Consider the following 16,015-nt stretch of genomic DNA (forward strand, 5'->3'; position numbering starts at 1 on the left):
ATTCAAGATCAAAATGGTCTACATTATTTTCACTCTAATCTAGAGTCACCAGCTCCTACTTAGTCATGGAGCTGATATGGCAGGCCTGCTGGCAGGGATGTATCTAACTTGCTTCCTTAGATAGTCTAACACTGTGGACGCTGGCTTTCTTCTGTTTTCCAAAGATGTGATAATAGAAAAAAATTAGTCTTTCTGAGTCTTAATTTTCTTATTTAACACGTCCTTATAAACATGATGTCAGTTTCACCTGAGACCTGCCCCCTACTCCCCCAAAAACCTAAACAAACTAATGTGAAAGCCTGTGGTTATAATGAACATAATTATACTCATAATATTCATTTGTTTAATTATAACACAGTAATTGAGCAATAATCAGTGATTCTATTTTGATTAACATATGAATATTCTATGGATAATTAGTACAATAGGATGGGCAGTCTCCAGCTCTTGTTCACATCTGTGTGTCTCCTCTTGCAGGAAACAGAGATTTACTAGACCATGAGCAGCATGTCCATTTGGAAACTTACAGCAAACACTGAATGCCAAACAATCCTAAAATATGGAGAACAAAATTAATCCTTACCAAATTAAAATCTTTTGACAGTTGAAATCAAGTCATTTATTTTCCTATTACTACCTCAATAATCAGGTCAAGTAATTAAGACCTATGGGACTGGCAGGAAATGCAGAACAGCATTTCTCAGAGATTCCCTGGCCCATTATCTCTATGAGGATTGATACAAATATCTGCCCTAAAAAACTGAATACTTGACTTTAGGATATTTGCTAAGTACCAGGCAAGGTTATCTACAATTTAAAACCAAGACACGAAAGTCTAACTCACAGAGTAACACCATTGACAGAACTCACAATTTGTTGCAAAGGCATTGTCTCTGGTTTCCTGGAAACCACAGAATCGTCATGTGTGTTGTCAAAGTCTTGGAGCACACACACAGTAAAAAATTTTTAACTATTAGCATAATTTCAAGAATATAAATAGTTTGTCTCAGAATCAACCTAAAACTATTTAAGAAATACTTGAAAAATCTTCATGGCAGTTGTAAAATTTAAGAATTCCCAATACAGGTGTAGAATATGAATCACAAATCAATGTTCGTTTGAAATCTTAACTGAGACCTGTATTTACCCAGGAGTATGTAGTGTATAGTTGTAGCTAAAACACTAGAACTTGCAGCAGACTGATGCATAAAGCAGAGTTAACTGCAGATGTATCCTAGAAAGGGAGGCCAAGGGGCTTTGCATTTAAGACAAATCTAACTCAGAAACATTTGCCCTGTATTGTGGATTATTGTATAAATTGACGATGTGACTGCTCCTTATTATCTTTAAGGGAAAGTTTTTCAATTTACATATTAGAGATAAAATATATCTCTGTCTAGGGGCAGCCTCCAGTCAGCACCAGAGTATAAGAAAGATGACCTCAGAGTAGCAAGGGCTTAAGAAAAAGTAATCTATCTGAGGGCTTTTAGAAATAAGTTTCTATCTATCCGAGCAGCAAAATAAAGAAACACATATGCTTTTTGATGGTAACTTTCTCTTACTTCATCTTAAATAAGCCCTCTGAGAATCTCTCTGCTTCATACAGCTGCATTTCTCTCTTAAGCTACATACATCCCTCTCCTACATGGTCATATGTCTCCACATACAAGTACATCTATTTTCACATGGCTACCCATTACATACATTTCACTTCTCTTCTTTATATGCATCTGTCTTCTCTACAACTTTATCTTCCTTGACTTCACATGTGTATAAATCTACTCAGTCACGGATATATATTTCATCTGCATAGCTCTCTTGCCATACACGTTACACAGTTCATTCACACGTTTTCACACAGTTCCTTTGCATAGCAGCAGCTCTTTCGCAAAGCATCTGTCTGTCTCCCTCTCTCACACACAAACACACACTCAAAACTCATCTACATCATTTACTCACACTACTCGCCCTTTCAGTCACTACTCGCTCTCCCACATCCCTTTCATGCTTCTTTGTCATCATCCCGGACATTTCTCTCTCTGTCCATTCAACTACATCCTTCACTCAGTAATTGCGCATATGTATGAGCATGTGCGCGCGCGCACACACACGCGCACACGCACACACACACGCATACACACACACGCGCGTGCACACACACACGCACACACACACGCACACACACACGCACACACACGCGCGCGCGTGCGCACACACACACGCACACACACACCCGCGCGCACACACACACACACGCGCACGCACGCACACACACGCGCACACACACACACACACGGCGTGCACAGCTCTTATTTGGCTCTATACAGCCACCTCACACTACACCAATGCTCTGCTCACAATCAAACTCTACAATTATATGTAACATTTCAGGACCTGACCCATTCTCTCTTTTTTTAATTATTTGTTTATTTGTATTTTATGTGCATTGGTGTTTTGCCCACATGTATGTCTGAGTGAGGAACTGGATCCTCTGGAGCAGGAGTTACAGACACTGCGAGCTGCTGTGTGGGTACTGGAAACTGAAATTGGGTCCTCTGGAAGAACAGCCATTGTCCTTAACCACCGATCTATCTCTCCAGTCATCAACTTTATTCTTATGACATGAACTTATTATAAACAAATTTCCCTAAATTTTATCCATGAATTTTCACTCTTTTTAAATCATGAACTGGACATGGGCAAGGTTATTTTTAATGAATCAAACAGACAATGTTATACTCATCCAAAATTATAGTCTTTGCTTTGAAAATACTTTTCTTTTCTGAGTCCCTTTATTGTACCCATTCAGTACAGGTATAACAAAATCATACTGTGTACCTATGTCATTATATTTATTTGTGTATTTACATTTTAATATATATTTTTTATTTGTAAATTTAAATTTCAATTAGAAACAAGGTTGCTTCACATGTCAATTCCAGGTCCCTCTCCATTTCCTTCCCCTCCTCCGGTACCCTTCCGTCCCCCCCAGTATCACCTCATTTCCCCAGGGAGGGTGAGGCCCTCCATGGGGGTGTCCATAGTCTGTCATTTCATCCAGGGCAGGGCCTAGATCCTCCCCCAAGATTTCAGGGTGAGAGTGCATCTCTCATTGTTGGATGGGAGTCCAAAGTCTATTTGTATACCCAGGATAAATACTGATCTACTATCCAAGGCTCAATAGATTACCTAGGCCTCCTCACTGACACCCACATTCAGGGGGTCTTCATCAGTCCCATGCTGGATTCCCAGCCATCAGTCTGGGATTCAAGAGGTAACCCTTGTCAAGTCAGCTGTTTCTCTCTCTCTGTCACTGGCTTTCTTGAGTTCAGCTCAGTGCTTAGCCGTGGGAGTCTGCCTCTGCTTCCATCAGCCACTGAATGAAGGTTCTGTTTCCCAGACTCTCTGGCCATGGGATTGTATGCTGGCACTCCCCTGATCTATGTCTAAAATCCATATATGAGAGAGTACATGCCATGTTGCTCTTTTTGTGACTGGGTTACCTTACTCAGGATGATTTCTTCTAGTGCCATCCATTTGCCTGCAAATTTCAGGATTCCATTGTTTTTCTTTTCTGCTGAATCGTACACCATTGTGTAAATGTACCACATTTTCTCTATCCACTCTTCAGTTGAGGGGCATCTAGCTTGTTTCCAAGTTCTGGCTATTACAAATAATGCTGCTATGAATACAGTGGAACAGACATCCTTTTGGATATATGCCTAAGAGTGGAGTGGCTGGGTCTTGTGGTAGGTTTATTCCCATTTTCTGAGGAATCTCCATACTGATTTCCAAAGTGGCTGTACAAGTTGGCACTCCCACCAGCAGTGGAGGAGTGTTCCCCTTTCACCACATCTTCTCCAGCATAAATTGTCATTGGTCTGACCCATTCTCTTAACACAAGATAAGTCACACAGTTTCTCTTACCTTAGGGAGGTCACATTAACTGCCCAGTGAGTAACACTTAGTCATACATGTATCCTAAATGCTCAGGTTCTTGACAGAAAGTAAGCAGTTGGCTGAACCATGAGCCTGTAACCTAAACTGAGGTAGTAACTAGGAGTGAGAAGACAATTACTGAGAAATTTATATCTACTAAAGTTGCCTCAAGTTCAGACATTGAATCATCAATAAGGAACACCTGGGGAAAAGACCTTGTTTATGTTTGACTTTGGAGTGTGAGGAGCCGCCCTCACTATCGCTATCGCCATTAGAAGATGGCGCTGACATCTGCTGTCAGTTGGAGTTTACCGTTTAAGCTGTGCCTCACCCGTCATCTGGGGTGATGAGCAAACCACCAATCCCGGCTCTACACGTCTCACTCGGAGCTCCTAGGCTTATATAAGGGGCTGGGTTTCTTAGCTTGGGGTCTCCCTCTCAGAAGCTGATCATCTATCTCTCAAGATGTATTAAAGCTTTACTGCAGAAGGATCCGAGTGTCCCGCGTCGTTCTTGCTGGCGAGACGGTAGCTCGGGACATCTGGTGCCGAAACCCGGGAACTCTTCAACATCGCCGGTGCCGCGGGAGACCCCTCGGAAGACGGGGCGGATTCAGAACTGCAGGGACGTAAGTTCAGAGAGGTATGCTTTATCCTGAACACCCCTTTTCTCGACTTTGGCCTTAGTTTGTCATCACCGTGGGATGGGTCAGTGGAGGCTTTGGTGCTAGTCCTGTTTGTCCTCCTTCTTCATCGTGGCTGGTACTGACAGAACGGTGCTGTCAGTCTGGTAAGTCGAGCGCCGTTTTTTAGATAAGCCGCTAGCGCGATGGGGTTGTCACAGTCAGTGGTTACTGCCCTACAGACTGTGCTAAAACAAAGAGATCTCAAAATTGCACCACGAACACTTCAAAATTTTGTGAAGGAGGCAGATAGAGTGGCACCATGGTATGCTTGTTCCGGGTCCCTCACTGTGGCCTCATGGAACAAGCTAGGTAAATAACTAGACAGGAAGCATGCAGAAGGAGATCTCCACTTAGGTACCAAAGCCATTTAGAAGCTAGTTAAAAACTGCTTGGAGGATGAGGCCTGTCACCCTGCTATAATAGAAAGTCAGGGAACCTTAGAGGAAGTTCAGGATAGCATGTCAGAAACTGAACAGAGTGAGAGAATGGGAGCTCGCAAAAGGAAAGACATGTCTAAGAAAAAGGCCCTCCCCAAGAAGTTAAGAAAGGGGAGAGAAAGAAGGGAGTGATCATTCACCCCCTAACAAATCTAAGAAAAAGAAAAAGCCAGAATCTAGCCTATACCCTACGGTAGAGCTAGAAGCCTTGGAGCTAGATAATTCCGATTCTGACACTATGGATTCTAGCGAAGAAGGTGGTCTAGAGGAGGAGGTGGCACGGTATGAGGAAGAAAGATATCACCCTGATAGACACCGGCCGCTGAAAACAAAAATGAATGTGAGGCCACCACCTATAAATCCGGCGGGCTCACGCCCCTCGGCACCTCCACAGTATGAGCTTCGGCTGAATACTGGTACTGACTCCTTTTTACCTTTAGAGGAACGGAGAAAAATACAAATGGCTTTTCCAGTATTCGAGAATGTGGAAGGCGGAAGAGTACATACCCCTGTAGATTACAATCAAATCAAAGAATTGGCCGAATCCGTTCATAATTATGGGGTCAATGCTAACTTTACCACAATACAGGTGGAAAGGCTTGCTAATTTTGCCATGACTCCCACTGACTGGCAGACGACAGTGAAAGCAGTGCTTCCCAACATGGGACAATACATGGAATGGAAGGCTCTCTGGTATGATGCAGCCCAGGCGCAAGCTAGAGTTAATGCCACAGCTGAAGATGAGAATCAGAGGCAGTGGACATTTGAAATGCTGACAGGTCAGGGTCAACATGCCCTTAATCAAACCAACTACATCTGGGGCGTCTATGGTCAGGTGTCGGCCGCCGCTATTAAAGCATGGAAGGCCCTCACAAAAAGGGGAGAATCCAGTGGACACCTTACAAAGATTGTCCAAGGACCCCAAGAGCCATTTTCAGACTTTGTGGCCAGAATGACTGAGGCCGCCGGTCGCATCTTTGGTGATTCAGAACAAGCTATGCCCCTGATTGAGCAACTTGTCTATGAACAAGCAACCCAGGAATGTCGAGCGGCTATCGCCCTCGCAAAAGCAAAGGTTTACAAGATTGGCTCAGAGTGTGCAGGGAGCTGGGGGACCCCTAACCAATGCAGGACTAGCTGCCGCCATTTTACAAACGCACAGGCGTAGAGATTTATCTAATCGAAAAGCTTGTTTTAATTGTGGGAAAATGGGGCACCTTAAGAAAGATTGTCAATCCCCTGAAAGAACAAGAGAACTGAAGCTTTGCCATCGTTGTGGTAAAGGTTATCATAGGGCTAGTGAGTGCAGGTCAGTCCGGGATATGAAAGGGAGGCTTCTGCCCCCTATTGAAGAACCCAAGGTACCCCAATCAAAAAACGGGTCACGGGGCCCATGGTCCCAGGGCCCTCAGAAATATGGGAACCGATTTCAGAAAAGCAATCAAGAGGAAGTAGAGGCTTCCGAGGAACCCCGGAATGGACTTGCGTGCCGCTTCCGACTTCTTACTCATGCCCCAAATGAATGTTCAACCGGTCCCAGTCCATTCCCCTGGACCTTTGCCCCCTGCCACCATTGGGCTTATTCTGGGCCGTGGCTCCTTAACTTTACAGGGACTCATTATATATCCTGGGATTGTTGACCCGTATCATAAAGAGGAGATTCAAGTTCTCTGTTCTAGCCCTCGGGGTGTATTTTCTATAAAGCAGGGAGATAGAATTGCACAACTGGTGTTGCTGCCCTCCCTCGGGGATGGAGAAACCTACACTTTACAAAAAAGGGCTATGGGATCTTCTGGAAGTGATTCAGCCTATCTGGCTATACCCCTAAATGAGAGACCTACAATAAAATTGTTAATTAATGGAAAAGAATTTGAAGGGATAATGGATACGGGAGCAGACAAAAGCATTATTTCACTCCATTGGTGGCCGAAGTCTTGGCCCACTGTTGTTTCATCTCATTCTCTACAAGGTCTTGGATACCAGTCCTCTCCTGCCATCAGTGCCTCAGCCTTAACCTGGCGGAACGCTGAGGGCAAACAGGGATGTTTTACCCCCTATGTGTTGCCACTCCCTGTAAATTTATGGGGACGGGATGTGTTACAAGCCATGGGCATGACCCTAACTAATGAATACTCCCCCAGGCATCAGCCATTATGGCAAAGATGGGGTATACAAAGGGTAGAGGCTTGGGTAGGCAAGAACAAGGCAGAATAAAACCCATTACACAACATGGAAATCGGGGTAGAAAAGGACTGGGTTTTATTTAGGGGCCGTTGAGGCTTCACGACCCATACCGTGGAAAACAGAGGAGCCGTTATGGGTCTCTCAATGGCCTCTATCCTCTGAAAAATTAGAGGCTGTCACAAGATTAGTGCAAGAACAGGAACGGCTGGGGCATCTAGAGCCTTCTACCTCCCCATGGAATACACCAATTTTTGTTATTAAGAAGAAATCTGGGAAGTGGAGATTACTCCATGACCTGCGGGCCATTAACAATCAGATGCATCTTTTTGGCCCTGTTCAAAGAGGACTTCCTTTGCTTTCTGCACTCCCTCAAGATTGGAAGCTTATTATTATAGATATTAAGGATTGTTTCTTCTCTATTCCACTTTACCCACAGGATAGACCAAGGTTTGCCTTCACTATCCCTTCTCTTAATCATATGGAACCAGACAAGAGATTTCAGTGGAAGGTACTGCCGCAAGGCATGGCCAATAGCCCAACAATATGTCAGCTGTATGTGCAGGAGGCTTTGGAGCCAATTAGGAAGCAATTTACATCTTTAATCATGATCCATTATATGGACGATATTCTTATTTGTCACAAAGAGTTAGATGTTTTACAAAAGGCTTTTCCCATGCTGGTGGCTGAATTAAAACAGTGGGGATTAGAGATTGCCTCAGAAAAGGTTCAAATTGCAGATACAGGGCTCTTTTTGGGCTCAATGATTACTCCCAAAAATATAATTCCTCAGAAAATAGAAATTCGCAAAGACCACTTACAAACATTAAATGATTTTCAGAAACTTCTGGGAGATATAAATTGGTTGAGGCCCTTTTTAAAAATTCCATCTGCTGATCTAAAACCCCTCTTCGATCTCCTGGAGGGTGAGCCTCATATCTCCTCACCCAGAAAATTTACCCCTGCCGCCCACCGAGCCTTACAGATGGTGGAAGAGGCCTTACAGGAAGCACAATTACAACGTATTGAGGAGTCACTACCTTTTAATCTGTGTGTTTTTAAGACAGCTCAATTGCCAACTGCAGTCCTGTGGCAACATGGACCATTACTTTGGATTCATCCAAATGCTTCCCCTGCTAAGATTATTGACTGGTACCCTGATGCTGTTGCACAGCTCGCGCTTCGCGGAATAAAAGCAGCTGTTACGCATTTTGGCAGGGATCCTGATTCCTTGATTGTGCCTTATACTGCTGCACAAGTTCAGACCTTGGCAGCCACATCTAGTGATTGGGCAGTTTTAGTTACTTCCTTTTCAGGACAAATTGATAATCATTTTCCAAAGCATCCAATTTTACAGTTTGCCCTAAACCAGGCTATAGTGTTTCCACAAGTGACAGCTAAAGACCCACTCCCAGATGGGACTGTGGTGTACACTGATGGATCAAAAACTGGTATGGGAGCTTATGTGGTCAAGGATAGGGTTATATCTAAACAATATAATGAAACTTCACCTCAAGTTGTAGAATGTCTGATAGTACTGGAGGTTCTTGAGGCTTTTCCAGGACCCCTCAATATTGTATCAGATTCCTCTTATGTGGTTAATGCAGTTAATCTCCTTGAGATAGCTGGAATAATAAGATCCTCCAGCAGAGTTGCTAACATCTTTCAGAAGATACAAGCTGCCTTGTTAAATAGGAGATTTCCTGTTTTCATTACCCATGTCCGAGCACATTCTGGACTCCCAGGTCCCATGTCCTTAGGGAATGACTTAGCGGACAAGGCTACAAAGCTGGTGGCCGCTGCCTTGTCTACCCATGCACAAGCAGCAAAAGAATTCCATCAGCGCTTTCATGTGACGGCTGAGACCTTGCGCCGTCGTTTTGCTCTATCCAGGAAAGAGGCTAGGGAAATTGTTACTCAATGCCAGAATTGCTGCGAATTCTTACCTGCTCCCCACGTGGGAATAAACCCACGTGGCATTAGACCATTGCAGATGTGGCAGATGGATGTTACTCATATTCCCTCTTTTGGAAGGCTTCAATATGTTCATGTTTCTGTTGACACCTGTTCTGGCGTAATGTTTGCCACACCCCTAACAGGGGAAAAGGCCTCATATGTGATTCAACATTGCCTTGAGGCCTGGAGTGCTTGGGGAAAACCCAGAATTTTAAAAACAGACAATGGACCAGCATATACCTCTCAAAAATTCCGACAGTTTTGTCGGCAAATGGATGTTACCCATCTAACTGGCCTACCTTATAACCCTCAAGGACAGGGCATTGTGGAACGTGCCCATCGTACACTCAAATCATATCTGATTAAACAAAAGGGGAGTATTGAGGATGTTCTACCCTCGGTACCAAGAGTTGCTGTGTCCATGGCACTTTTTACCCTTAATTTCTTGAACTCTGATGCCCAAGGCCACACTGCGGCCGATCGCCACAGTTTAGAGCCTGATAGGCCAAAAGAATTTGTAAAATGGAAAGATGTGCTAACTAATGAATGGAAAGGCCCGGATCCTATTCTAATAAGATCCAGGGGAGCTGTGTGTGTTTTTCCACAGGAGGAAGAAAACCCCCTGTGGATCCCTGAAAGACTCACTCGAAGAGCTCCTTCACAACTCCAGAATAAGAAGGATGGAGGCCAAGTGGGTGATGAAGACTCTCCTACTCGGGATGATGGTTCCTAGTATGATGGGAGAGTTACGGTGGGCCATCATGTCTACCTTCCCCCTACCGATGCCAGTGATGCATAATGCCCAGGAGTTCCCTAGATTTTTCACAACTAATAGAGAGTTGGGGCTTGCCTTTTTGCCTTTAGATCCTCAGATACAGAGTTTTCAGGATGAGAGAACCTTGTCATTGGTAGGAAGCTTGTGCTTTACTGTGATTTCTTCATTAAAGGATAATTTTATTCATATGGATCCAGAAAGATCTAATGCTAATCCTTTTGAATTAATGGAAGCTGTACTGATCTTTCTCCTATGGCAATGATTGCTGGAGGATATAGTGAGAAGGGACAGATTACTTTTGATTGGAAAGGGGCATTAGGCAACAGTCTGAGTGAGGGACAGAGCTCTGGATCATCTGATTGGTCCTCCTCCAATGTTAAGTATACCCCTTTTAAGAGAACTAATTATTCAGCTGCTCCAATTTGTGTTTGGCTGCCCTTTATTTGGGTTGTGAGTAATGATACCTTAGGTAAGAATCAGAAAGAAATAAATTGCTCTGCTTAGAATTGTTTTTATGCATTATGCTGGGATGCTATTAAGCACCCTTTTGCTTTGGTAATGCGCATGCCTCGATTTGTTCCAGTTCCTGTTGAGGTGCCAAGTAGTTTGAGTTTGTTTAGGGAAAAGCGAGATTTTTGGGATCTCTGCTATTATTGTGGGCCTGATAGCTGCCGCCGCGGTTACTGCTTCGGTTACCGCCTCGGCCCTTGCACTTTCCGCCACTGTGCAGACAACTCAAACCATTAATGAACTATCAGCCACTGTGACCATGGCCCTAGATAAACAGGCCACTGCCAATTCTCAGATACAAGGAGGCCTGATGTTGGTAAACCAACAGATTAATTTGGTTCAGGAACAATTGGATATATTGTGGCAGATGGCCCAATTGGGATGTGAACAAAAGTTGCCTGGCCTTTGTGTTCACTTCAGTACAATATGAGAATTTTACAAGAGCAGCTAACCTGTCAAAAGCTCTGTCTCAACATTTATTACAGAATTGGACTTTTGAGTTTGAGCAGACACTCCATGAGTTGAGAGTGGCGATCCTGCAAGTGAATTCGACGCGTCTGGATCTTTCTCTGATGGAAGGCCTCTCCTCCTGGATTTCATCTGCATTTTCTTATTTTAAGGAATGGGTGGGGGTGGGATCATTTAGCCTAGTTCTCTGCTGTGGAATAGTGTTGATGCTTTGGATGGTGTGTAAGCTCAGAGCCCAAACAAAAGAGACAAAGTGATGGTGGCACAAGCACTTGCTGCCTTAGAACACGGAGCCTCCCCTGACATTTGGTTAACCATGTTAAAGCAATAGGTCGCTGGCCTCCCGGCTCTTGCACCCCACGAGGCTAGTCTCATTGCACGGGATAGAGTGGGTAGGCTTCAGCAGCCCAAGGAGTTGCAAGGCTAAGCACTGCACAGGAGAGGTCTGCGGTATAACGACTTTCTCCTGGGAGATAAGTCATCTTGCATGAAGGTTCTATGTCATGATCTCCTTCCCCCAGAAAAACGACATCGGGACTGGTCAGGGCTCCCTCTGGGGATAAGACCCTGGAGAGGAGCTTTGTACATGTTCCAAATTTGCACATGGGGATTTAACCTCTATCTCCACTCCAAAGTTGTGGGTGTCCTATGGCTTCAAAAATAAATGAATAGGGGGAGATGTGAGGAGCCGCCCTCACTATCGCTATCGCCATTAGAAGATGGTGCTGACATCTGCTGTCAGTTGGAGTTTACCGTTTAAGCTGTGCCTCACCCGTCATCTGGGGTGATGAGCAAACCACCAATCCCGGCTCTACACGTCTCACTCGGAGCTCCTAGGCTTATATAAGGGGCTGGGTTTCTTAGCTTGGGGTCTCCCTCTCAGAAGCTGATCATCTACCTCTCAAGATGTATTAAAGCTTTACTGCAGAAGGATCCGAGTGTCCCGCGTCGTTCTTGCTGGCGAGACGGTAGCGCGGGACATCGGAGGAAACCAGAGATTTGTCTCTAAGAGCAACCAGATTGCTTTGAATACATTCTGAAGTCTAAAACTATCTGTCTTTGTGACTGAGAAAAGTATTATTTTCCTATGCCAGTCTGAATAATAAAAGACAGTATTTTTATTTATCAAAATTATACAGCTTAAGCAGAAATCATCTTTCTGACCATCCATAACTATATGTGCATCTGATACTTTGAATGTACTTGAGAGAAATCCACAAGCAGTGGGGAACACCCATAGCCGTTCTTAAGAAACAAGCCAAGTAGCACATGAGAGAAATTGCAGTCCCCACAGTAATTGATCCCGTGGCTCCCCAACAGAGTCTTTCCATTCCTCTGGTGGGCTGGCCTTGTTATTTACCATGCGTGAGTAGGGAGAGGGGGAGTGCCCAGACCTGTATGGAAGAAACCTGGTGAGAGAGGAAGTAGGTCAGCATGCATATGGGGGCTTAGTATCCATGATGTGCATAACACATTGGTATGACTAGGCATTTGCCTGAATGCTGATGGCGCATGCATAGTTACTATTCAGCCTGAACTAGGCGATACTTAACCCATCTGACTGTGGGCATGTGAGCAGAATCAAGTTGTCAGTCACTTCCTGCGCCGATCCCCTGGCATGGTGGATAGGAAAAGGGAAGCTACAATATTTGGAATTGGGGTTTGACTTTTGACAGATTTTAATAAGAGGCAGTGATAGCTTTTAAGAATTGTTAAGTCCACAGGGGTGGGCTGGAGGTGACACTTGACAAAATGAGAAAGAGCCTGACTATTAGGATGAAATTGCTGTTACAGACAGGACAGAACTGTTGAGCATCAGGGGTGACTGTGAGGATGCAGGATGTGTTGTGTGGATTCCCTGCAGTGTGTGAGGTGAGTCTGGGCTTCAGAGGGCTGCAGCTCTAGCTGCCTCATCAGCCCAGTTATTTCCCCTAGAGATGATGGAGCTAATGACACCCACAGTGAATAATTCCTATGGCTTTGGGGAAATGGGAGTCTTTTAGCAATAATTTGGCCTAAGTTAGCAATGGACCAACCTTTTGTAATAAGTAGTCCATGCTCTTTCTTCCTGTTCACCCACTCAAGTGTTCCTAGCTATGCCATCTGAGCCAGAGGAACCTCCCACTACTCGTTGCCTTGAGAGGCATGCCTCAGAGATTTTTCAAGTTAGAATCCATGGCTCCTGGGGCGCTTTGTGCCTTTCAGTTCCCGAAAGACTGGTGCACTCCCTCAGGCAGTGAAGTGCTCAGTCCACTCTGTGTTTCTCTGCATGTTCCCTTGGAAGTCAAGGAAGCACAGACGCTTGAAGGGACAGTTGGTCTTGGACATTAATCTTGTGTACCCTGTACAGGTTACAAGTGCCATTGTATCCTGGCAACTACAATTGTATTGATCCTGGCAATTGCCATTATATTATTTCTGATAAAAATATAAAAAGATTGATTGCTCTCAATAAAATTGTCATAGACTTAGTTGTGCTGTGGCCCCTCCAATTATCCTGATTTAGTTTTTGAGGCCATACCAGGTGACCTTGGCTTTGTAATGAACGTAAGTCTACACAAGAGAGGACAACACTCTTGTATTGAGAGCCTCAAATTTCTGAATAACTTTCGTTGTTGAATTGACTTTTACTGCTCAATAGATCTGAAACCTTCTGGTTTATAACTCAAGCCAATTTTGAATGGCATTATTTATTATTTCAATGCACTCATACTTAATGTTTTATATGAAGATTCTGGCATTACGTAAAACTATTCTTGTCTGGACAGTCTCACTTTTTTCTATGAAATAGTTAATTTCCCCTTTTAAAATTTCGATGTTATGATGTTGGAGTTGGAGAATGGCTCAAAGGTTAAGAGCATACACTGCTCCTATGTTAGACACAAGTTTATTTCCCAGTATCCATGTCAGATGTCTCACAACTGCCTGTAAGTCCAGCACTAGAGGATCTGACACTTTTGGCCTCTGCAGGTGTCTGCATTCATTTACATATATCCAAACAAAGAAACATGCACAAAACTAAATATAATTAAAATTAATCCAACATGTTGAGGTCATTGCCTCTCACAAAAACACAGATCTACACAACTGAAATGTTTCTGCTGCTAGATCACGTGTAATATATAATTAGAATTTTGTAAAGGTTGGAAGGCAATATGTATACGCAATTATTTCCATAAATTAATTATGCAAGACGTGAATAAAATTTGTTCTCAAATTAGCCAAATTTCATAATTATTTTAACTATTGATTTTCAATTTAATTAAAGTTAAACTAGATTGCAGCAAGCTAAAGCTAATACCAATTACTACTTGCAAATCTACATTTTGGATAATAAGCATTTTGCCAGAAGCAAGGAAAAGAAAAATTATTTGTGGTCATATATTTTAATATTAGTTTTACTACTAATGAATTCTATTCAATTAATACTTCTAATTAAAACCACTCCTTAAAAATAGCTTACTGGTTATTCACTTTCCTATAGCATCTTTTTTATATTTTGTGAACTCAGTATTAACTCAATTTAAAGTAAGTTGTAACTCATTGTTTTTTAATGTTTTCAGTGTCAAGTAACTATTGTTATGCAAATGTTTATGGGGTGAAGTGAGTGTGTGTGTGTGTGTGTGTGTGTGTGTGTGTATACATATGGTGGAGGAAAAAATTACAATCCAAATCTTAATTCAGGCTTCTAATCAAAACACAAGCAAGGTCGTAATTCTGTGTGTGTGTGTGTGTGTGTGTGTGTGTGTGTGTGTGTGTGTGTGTTTCAGCAGGCTCAACAGATATAACTACTCTTCCCTCCTACTGTTGAGGACTGCTCTTAAGTACTCTTAAAGTTTAAAGTAGGTACAATGCCATGATGGCCACTGAGATAAAATAGTTTAGGTGTTACCTCTGTACTCCTAGTAACCTAAGGTTTCTTGATTACAAAGGAGATAAAGAAATTTCCCCATGGAATGCAAATTCCAACTATTTTTAGATTTCATTATCTACCGAGAAGCAATATGAATTTCAGCTTTCCATAAATGGAGTAAGTCTAAATTTAATCTAATTCTTAGTTAAAGAGGAGAAACAAGAGTGGGATAGAAAGGAATAATACAAGGGATAAAAATAAAAATGAGACTTGCTCGACACATTTATCTGTGTCAGATGCTTTGGTTGTTTTATATGGAGCCAGGAGAATGTTGATCACCAAGGTCTTCAAGGCAGGATGTGCACAGTGACTGTCCTCAGAGCAGGATCTAAACAAAACATATTTATTAGGGAGTATCAATCAGAGCTGGAAATGGCCATAGTGAATAATACATGAGGCAGCAAAGTAGCTCTCTGAGATGCCAAATTCCTGGTGTAGTTGGTCACCTTTCCCCCACTCAAATTTGCCAGTGGGAAGAGGGGTTCCTCAGAAACATAAAAAGAAATTAAAGTTAATAACAATAGCAATAATATTCATAATAATTCTGGAGTTTCAGTGTAGAGCAGCCACATTTGTGTTAAAGATAGAATGGAAATCTTAACTGTGGCCAGTCAGCTGTAGTCACAACTTTAATTCCGGTACTCAGGTGGTAGAGGCAGGTGGATTTCTGTGAGACTGAGGTCAGCCTGGTTTACAAAGTGAATTAAAGGACAGTCAAGGATACACAGAGAAACCCTGGCTTAAGAGACTAAAATTAAACAAAGAAAGGAGAACTTAACTTGCTAACCAGATTCCATTCTTTCTTGAAATGAAACATTACAATTATTCACATTTAGAACAGGGTGTGATTTTTTTTTACCTGTAAAATAAGAATTATATGATTGAGGAATAGCTTGGAGATATTCAGAACACTGTAAATTTGTGATTTTACTCATTGTATGTGTTTAGAGAGGAAAAAGTGGAAGTCATTTCATTCATAGTCAGACAAGGTAAGCTAAAGTGTCCAAGAAATTGTGTCCATAGCATCTTGGTAAGTGGTAGTAGGAGCAGTACATTACTTCTGAGCTTATCTATTATCTATCTATCTATATATATACATATATATGTTTACATTCTCACAGATACTGTAATAGGATCTGCATCTCCCTATT

The 16,015-nt window shown here is 42.8% G+C and overlaps 1 pseudogene; it reads left to right on the forward strand.

The window, feature by feature from the left end:
- Nucleotides 1-16,015, forward strand: part of LOC101834471 — a 61,767-nt pseudogene that overhangs the window by 33,759 nt on the left and 11,993 nt on the right.

This window comes from Mesocricetus auratus, unplaced genomic scaffold (assembly GCF_017639785.1).
Source record: "Mesocricetus auratus isolate SY011 unplaced genomic scaffold, BCM_Maur_2.0 Super-Scaffold_100009, whole genome shotgun sequence".
NCBI classification, from domain to species: Eukaryota; Metazoa; Chordata; class Mammalia; order Rodentia; family Cricetidae; genus Mesocricetus; species Mesocricetus auratus.